Source organism: Dendrobium catenatum, unplaced genomic scaffold (genome assembly GCF_001605985.2).
Source record: "Dendrobium catenatum unplaced genomic scaffold, ASM160598v2 fragScaff_scaffold_706, whole genome shotgun sequence".
NCBI classification, from domain to species: Eukaryota; Viridiplantae; Streptophyta; class Magnoliopsida; order Asparagales; family Orchidaceae; genus Dendrobium; species Dendrobium catenatum.
The window spans coordinates 1269574-1278854 of NW_021319168.1; the positions used below are offsets into that span (position 1 = coordinate 1269574).

At 31.2% G+C, this 9281-nt stretch overlaps 1 pseudogene; it reads left to right on the forward strand.

Moving 5' to 3' along the window:
* The window catches only part of LOC110107651, a 17128-nt pseudogene extending 8609 nt beyond the window's left edge, over positions 1-8519 (forward strand).
* Positions 8520-9281: the final 762 nt, after the last annotated feature.

The following is a 9281-nucleotide window of genomic DNA, read 5'->3' on the forward strand; positions in this document are numbered from 1 at the left end:
TTCTATGGTTTTATTTCTCTTTTATAGTTGGTAGGTCCCCTCCCATTCTCTTTTTCATCTTATTTATTATAATAATTGTGCCCTAATTTCTTATTTCTTCTCTGAAGTTCAGATTTCTTTAATTTTCTCATGTCTAAAGTGACTAAAATAAATAGAAGGAATTCAAAGGATAAAGGGAGAACATTAAGAAATTCATCGTCAAATTGGCACCAACTCAATTCTTCTTTCTATATAGTTGGTTTTAAAACTATTTTTAATGGTAATTGTATCTAAACATTGGCTTGAAGTGATGATTTTCTTTCATCAATTACCAAGACTTTAAAATCAATAAAGTTGATGTGTAGGTTGCATTGATTATTACTAGAAGATACCTCATAAACATTTCCTACAAAGTTAAAATATTCACATTATTTGCTTTGAAATAATATGAATTTTTGTCATATTTCATCAAATTTGGCAATGTTATCTTGGATATAGCTTAGATGTGGGTGGGTTATATGACATTATGATCTTATTTGATTATATATTTCAAACATCTTTTGTATTACTTAGTGATATTTATTAGTAGAGAATGACTTATGATAGGTACGTAGGAATATTGTGTAAAATTACTTGATCAAGATCATATTGTCAGTGTCAATTCATTAGTAATATTCATCATGCATATCAATTTTGTAAAATTTTTAAATAACCAGCAAGACATACCTATTTTGTCTCATTTTATTGCTTTTAATTTTTATATAATGATCAAATATTTTTTTGAAGAATATGAGTGTCTTCAATATAAATCTTACGATGGTTTTTTATGTGACAATCATGTCCATTCAAATCCAAAATCATCTAATCATTTTGATAGGGTCTTATTATAGATCAACTTCACAAGCTCTAAGGATTTCTATCAATTTCAAAAGTTCAGACAACTATGATACCGTCATTAGTAAAAAAAATCACAAAATTTAACATTTAAAAGGTGGCTGAGCTAAGATTTATTTATTTATTTTTGTAGATATCATTGTTCACAGATTGCTTGCAGCTGCTCTAGAAATATCAAAACTTTCATAAATTTTTCTAGTTAGTTCGCGACGTACAGAGATTGTATATTAATAGTAAGAATTCACAATTCACTTATTTTTTGTTATAATTTATTTACTAAATTAGGGGTAAATGTACATCCAGATTTGAATAATCGACAAATAAATGCTAAGATGGCTAACCGAGCTTCAAATTACCTGCAGAAGGTTGTATACTTCAAGAAATGGTAATATTACATTTAATTATAAAGATTGCATCATTATATTATATATTGTTCCTATAATCTTTGCTTTATCTTTTCTTATAGACCTATGGACACAGAAGCCAGAATAATCAAAATAAAACCTTATGGGTTCATAGTCTTTGTGCCCGGGTATATTTATTTTCCTTCTTACTCTATCCTTTTTGTGAATCTTTCTTACAAAATTTAAACACCCATACCCTAATAGTCATTTACTTCATGGATAATAACATTTTATAATATGAGGCATAAGGTGAGACATTTTACATGTTATGAAACATGAGTGTAAGCCCCATGAATTTATATTTTTAATAAAAATTATGTATGAGAAAAAAAATGAAATAAGTTCTAGAATAATAAGTCCACAATCATATGATTTATTTTTTCAGTCCAAAGGCTAATTGACACAAAGAAATAAAGTAAAACAAAATGAGCCATCACAATGTAATGATTAGAGGCAATTTGACATTGGCCTTCAGTGAGATAAATGAAGAGCAACAAAGGAATCTTGATGAAGAGAGGGTGAGCAATTTAGGGCTAACGGCTTCAATATTTTTGTTGAAATGCAAGAGAAAAATTAGGTTAATAGGATGTAACTCTAACAACACTAATTTTTTTAATATAATTTTATTTAAATAGGTCATTGTAAGGAAAGAAATTTTACATGTTTATCATCATAGAATTGATGCCTATAAGCAAATACAAATAACAAAATAAAAAGGAAATATTAGAAAAAAAAAATGATAGTATATTTTTAATTAAGACAACATATTACGTAGAAATGATTTTAATAATGACATAATATTCTCATTAGTCATTTTTCAATTTTGTGTAATAATATTTAGAAAATCCTACTTGTTGTAAAGATTGGAGAAGCAAAGTGGCCCAAGATGTTTGTAAAGATATATGCTAACTATTTTTTTCAATCTGCCTTATTTCATAGGCAGACTACATAATTGTTTTGTATCCTACTTCATTGCTAGATATAACATCAACAATATGATTTTTACTCCATGAAATATGATTTCTTCTTAGAAAATACACTATTCAAAAGTAAACATTCAATCTTCAACCGATCCATCATAGTTAGCATTAGCATCAGAGTAGGCTTCAACATGTAAGTGGTTGTGTTTCTCATATGCTAGCAATTCCCATGGATATTTCTTAATATATCTTATAATCCTTAAGATTACAATCTAATGCTTCTTTTTTGGATTTTTTTTATGTTAACTTATCACACTAACAACATATGAAATATTATATCGAGTGAAAACTAAATATTTTTTTAACCAAGCAACGGTAACAAAGTTTCGGTCACACCCTGAGATCTAATATGAAAGAATTATTTATGTGTGGTCAAGACTAGAAGAAGATATAGTTGAAAGCTTGATAAATTAAAGAGTGCAATAGAGATATTCGGGATAATAAAGTTGGCCATTAATTGGGGTTGAACATATTGTCAAAATGAATGGAGTCCATAAAGGAGCATCACAACAAGAAACTCTTCATTTTATTTTCCAAGTGGTGAGTCCCATTTTATTTTTAAGATGTATAGTAATCTTGAATAGATTTATTGTCCGTTATAAAGAAAGTTTGTTAAAGTAAAAAATAGTATGTGAAATGAAGAAAATTCTAAATTCCTTTTACAAATTTTTTGGAACATAATAATGGAGGAGGGTTATTAAGCATCGATGTGAGAAAAGAAAGTCAGATGCTTTATCATTTGATATATTTGGTGTTCTTCGCTAATTTGAATGTTGGAAAGTTCAAATGGTTAAGTCATCTAATGGAGAAATGAAAAGTTGAACCCAATAGTGTATCACTAAGTTTGATAATGGTGCCAATATGAGATGATGGTTTAATCTGGAAAGGGGAGTAAAAGAAGGTATTAACTAACACTAGACAATGGTGGATGACTGTGGTGGCTGGAGGAGGGTGGAGGCTGTTGGCGATCAAGTGATCTTCCTTGTGGTATAAATCATTGTCATTCAAAATTGGATAAGTTTGATTTACTAAAAAAATGAACTAGAATGATTTACATTACATTTACTTTATTTTGCATTCGTTTTTATCTAGCCGAACATCAAAATTTTCAAAACCTCTGCTGCATTCAGAATATTACTTTAAACCCATTTAAAATTCAACCAAACAACTACTTAAAGGCCATCATTTTCCTTTCTAAATCTTTGATATTAACTTCATCAACAAATTCAACGCTTTATTTTAACTAAAATCTTGAGAATCATTTCTTCTTGTATATTCAATGTTCAATATTCCTTTTTATTTATCTAATATATGTGATAATTTATAAGAGTTTGGATCATTCAAATGTGCATGAAAATGTTGTTCAGTGTTCAATGTTCTATGCCTTCCAGGTTTGACTAGGGGTGTCAATATTTGACACGACACGAAAACCCGACTCGGACCCGACCCGAAAAATCCGGGTTGAACCCGACCCGATTTCAAAACAGGTCGGGTTCGGGTTGATTTTAGATGAGGCACATCAGAGACTGTCAAAGAAAGGCACAAATATTAGTTACTGTGTATTGCAGATGGTTAGGATTCACGTGGAGGTAGTGGAACGTGGGCCATACAGGCCAAAGCTTCAACTTACACTCATATAAACAAGGTGACATTACCGTTCCTTCAACTTATTTTTTAAACATGTTCAAAGTGTTTCTCTATATGGCCAATTTAGTTAGAGATCATTTTTCATCAATTTAGTTCATTGACTATAAAAATGATCCCAATTTATTCGTCGACTGAACAAAATTGATCCAATTTAGGCTTCGTCTGGAACACTTTTTTTATTGCTCTGGAACACTTTTTTTTATTGCTTTATAATGCAGATTTCTAGTACAAAAATTTCTAGATAAATAAAATTTTGTACTAGAAAGCTACTTTAAAAAGCAGTAAGAAAACTGTTCCAAACAAAACCTTAGTTTATGAGTAATTATATGACATAAATTTACTTATTAAAATGACTAAATTAGAAAATTTTGGTATCTAGGATTAAATTGGTTATATATAAATAGTCAGGGAATTATTTTGAGATTTTATCCTTCTATAGATGTTCTATTTATTTAGGCTTTATTTGGGATAGCTTTAGACCACTATTTTAAGAGATTTATGTACTAAAAAACAACTTTACAAAACAGTAAGAAAGTCGTCACAAGTAAAGCCTTATTTATTCATTTTTTTTGTGTATGCATCAATGAGATTATATCCAAAAAACTTTACCTTTTTATTATTAATATTATTTTTCTTTGTTGCATGAACAAGATTTAAAGTAGAAAGTAAGAGAATGTTCCTTGAAAGATGAAAATAGCTAGAATATAAAAAATGATTGGAAGACTTTAAAAGAAGCATAACATTAAACATTTATATCTTAATACAACTTTGTGAAGGCATCAAAACTTCACTTTGTATTTTAACGGAGGCTTCATTTGCGTCAACTTTCTTATTGATTTCTAAAGCAACTTTTTAGCACAAAAATTTAATAAAAGTAGAAAAAACCAATGTCCAAAAGCTGTCCCAAATGAAGCCTAAGCATACTCAACTAACTCTTGGTCTCTTTTTGATATTTTGTTTATCTTTAAATTATTCTATGTAGGTAATTGTGAAGCTAATGCTAGTTCATAAAGTTGATAAAGAGGACTTCTATTAGTCCTTTGCCGATACTCTTCATTATATCCTAGTTAGGGTGCAGAAGAAGGGACTGACCACCACATGTTCTATAAGAGAGTGTGATGTTCACATAGAAGAGAAATTAGCTGAAGAACAATCATTTACCGACCATTCCACGCCCTCTAAAGAGTTTCAGCAGCTTATTTTTGATACATAAGAGTTGAGGAACAATCACCTTTGATAGGAGAATATTCAATTGTGCTTGAAGGAGAAATTGGATGCTTTGAGCAATTTGATCTTGAATTTTATACAATGAGAAGGGAGGAATACTAAGGCTTCGTTTGGGACGGCTTTCTTATTGCTTCTTAAATCAGCTATTTAATATAAAAAATTTATTTGTTGCACTAGAAAGCTGCTTTAGAAGCACTAAGAAAGCCGTCCCAAACAAAGCCTAAGAAGGAGAGCTCAGAGGTCTTTGCAACTGATTTATCCATTCATTTTGTTGAGGTTGGGCATGAGGAAGAGAAGGAGAAGGAGAAGAAGATAGTGGTGAAGTGCCAGCACATATGAGATTCCCAAGTCTTTCATAAGGTTAGCTATTTGAATTTTTTTAAAAAAATTTATATAACACTTTCTCATATATTCTGATAAATGCTATATTTTCTATTTGCAGTGGAGACTATGGAGTATATGTGATATAACATATTATCCACTTGACTTCAAAGATAAATCTTCTAAAAGTTACATATGATCATTTACAGTTCTGCATGAACTTCCTATGTATAGATTTTTTTCACAATAATATAGATATATAAGCCTATTAAGAAAAGATAGAATTATTATGTAATTTTTCTTTTCAATCATTTAATTGTGTGATGTTGTTGTAAACATCCTAGATTGATAATTTGTATTTAGATCTATTTTTTATAGTTATTGGATTGAATTATTTTGTGTTATAGTTGTTGTACTGCTCTCTGCTATGTAATAGACTAATGGTCATTTGATTATATTATGTTATGATGTCATGACTACTGGATTGCTCTCTTTTTTGTCAACATCAAAATATTATATTATATTATAACTATTGTGATTGCACTATGATGTGTCGATCTTATAATATGTTGTGTTAAAATTGTTTGATTGCACTAAGTTGTATCTACGGTGAGATAAACAATGTTATATTTGAATAATGTACTATTTGAATTGTACAAAATTCTAACCTTGTTTTAAAATGATTTGAACTAGATTCAAACATATTAGAACTTCAAAGATAAATCTTCTAAAAATTACTATGATCATTTACAGTTCTGCATGAACTTCCTATGTATAGATTTATTTCACAATAATGTAGATATATAGGTCCATTAAGAAAAGATAGAAGTATGTGACCCCAGAAAATTCTAACTATTTCCTATGTTGTTAAGTTTTTATGTTATTTTAGCTCTTAAAATTTTAAAATTTTGATTACGAGTAGAAAAATATTTTTTATCTTAGAGAGCCTAGCGAAAATAGGCCAAGCAAATGCAATAAATAAACTTAGAAAAAACATGCAATTTCTATTATGTAATTAATGTAAATACTCAACACACAGTAAAGTTCAAAGTCAACGGCAAGTGTCATATAAATATAACCCATGGTTTGTAGAAAAGTAATGGTGGTTAGGCTCCACCGCAACAATATGAATTTTAATCATAATAAATGACACAAGTCTTGAAATTCAGGCATTTCATCTTCGAGTCTCCCTCTTTGGTGGATCGTCCTTCTCCATATCATCTCCCTTTGGATCATCTCCTTCAGGCTCCGTATGGTTCGTCCTCCAAGAGGGTACCCAAATGACTAAGAAATTTCCCAAGAGGGTGTCTTTCTTATTCTCTTTGGATATCGAGTGTTTGAAATGTCTAACTTTTAAAAGACTTTCATAACTCGATACTTATTACCAATTATATTACATTATTAAAAAGAGAATATCTAGACACTCTTGCATGGTTATATTATCCTAATAACAATCAAATCACAAGCAGTTAATATTTTGTGCAGGAAAGTTAAACATGCTTGACAACGCTCTTTTAGTTTTAAAGTGAGGGGCTAAATAGTCTCTGGAGTATCTGTAGAAAACAACATTAGTTTTAAAGCTTTAATGATTATGATGTCACTAAGTTTAAGTTTTTAAAGTTTCAAGTCAATCAAAGAACTATCCTAGCTCCAAGAATTTTTCTAAGTTCACTAGACGGGTCGTTAATTATTGTCTCAGGGTGTCATTACATTGAATGGGTTTAAATCATATGTTCAAGACTAACCCTTATGATAACATGCAGGGAATGCATACAAGAAATAAAAACACCAATTCCTAGGATCTAGGAGGGCCTCAGCTAAGTACTCGTGCGTCCTATACATGCCAAAGATAATAAAAGAAAGAGTAAAGTATGCTTTACGATGAAATTAGTGGATGATTGGAACTCAACCACCCACTAATCCTTCCCCATGAATGATATTCATGTGCATAATCTATATTCAAATTTCTATAAAATGGATCCCCCAAAATTAGGGATTTATATTTACTCTTAAAATATGGCTTAAGTTTTAATAAAATGTTTTAGTATTATTATTATAATGGAACTAATTATTAATTTAAAATATGTGATATTTATTAACAAATATGAATTAAAAGAAATACATAATATTTTAAATTAAAATTAATTTTAAATTAAATAATTATATTTTCTGAAAATAATGATATAAAATATGTATTTTTCTTATTTTAAAATATTTTTTAAATAATTTTTTATGTTTTCTCATTTAAAAAAGCTTTAAAAAACTAATTAAAATTAAATTGGGAGCGGTAGTGAGACACGTGGCGACACGGGAGAAGCCCCGTGATCAACGGTCAATCATTGCTTGGCAGCGCAAATGATCGCGACAATAAAAGCCATGGACGTAGCTTTACTTAGCGACGTCAGCGTGTCCTAGTGACCTTTCAATCCATCGCTATTATGGATCAACGGCTCAAATCAAACCAGACGGGGCCACTAACTGCGGGATCGGATTCGTGGTCGGAACAAGCTGCGGAATGGTGAGATATGTTCTATTGATCGAAAGATCAATGGATTAAATCATATGTAACACGGATGTTACGTAACCCGAACCCTAAAATGATAATTCATTTCATTCTCTCGATCTACGCAATGGTTCTTAATGAAATTTTAAACACAAATAGTACTCATGAAGAGCATCCTTGGGGTATAAAAATCTCATTCTAAAATGTGGTGTGTAAGAAGTTATTTAAATCTAAGTGTTCTACACTAGGGTTTTCAATTTTACCTAATCTACACGGTGGATTCGAGAGATCTTGGGTTTGTTGCACTTGTAGATTGTCCACGCACAATTCTTTAATTAATCTCGAGCTTTTAAATTCTTTCAATCGCATAGAAATAGCCTTGGATTCTACTTGGCCTCGATTTTCCAGAAAGCTCACCGCTGGTGGGGGTTTGGCGGTGGATTTGAGTGGAAGAAGGTGAAGGAGGTTTATGAGGGCTCACACGCGAGAGTTCTCATGTTAGGAGGCTCTAAGGTGAAAGCAAAAGCAAGAGAGCTCCTTAGTTGCCCTAAAGAGTGTATTTAAAGGCTTGGATCTATGATCAACGATCTAATTTTAATCTAGATCAAATTAGGAGGAAGACCAGGCTATTTTGGCTATGGTTTGAATTATGGAGCAAACGAAAAAAAGTTTTAGGCATTAAATATAATCAATTTGACCTAATTAGGTCAAATTTTACCAAGAAAGACTTGGGTTGACCAAGTCAAGGGTTGCCTTGGTCAACCCAGACAATTAGAACCAAGGGATGGGGGTTTTTGCAAGAGAAACGGCTTGGAGTTGATTTAAATCGATTTGGGCTTAAATAGGCTAAGTGGGTCAACCTAGGTTAACCTGGTCAACTAGGTTGACCCAGGGCATAGGATTGGACCCAATGGGTTGGGTCTGACCCACTGGGTCTAAGGGAGGAGAGAATTGAGACAAGGAAGATCTGAATTTGATTTGAAATCAAGTGGAAGGAAATTAGGTCAATTTGGGTCAACCCAGGTTGACCTGGTTAACCGGTTGACCCAGGGCTTGGGTTTGGGCTCAACAGATTTTCTTCGACCCACTGAATTGAATGGGAGGGGTCTTGGGACCTAGCTTGGTCAATTTGACCAAGTCAACCCTTTGACCTAGGGATTTTGAGAAAAACAAGATTAACAATTAAATGCATAGGATAACCTTGCATGAGAGTCTAGAATTTTTATTTTATCAAAAGTAATTTGTGAAATATGTTAAGTGTTGTGAAAGTTGAATTTTGAGTCGAGATACATAGATCCAAAGGGAGGATTCCTAAGAGAAAAGGAT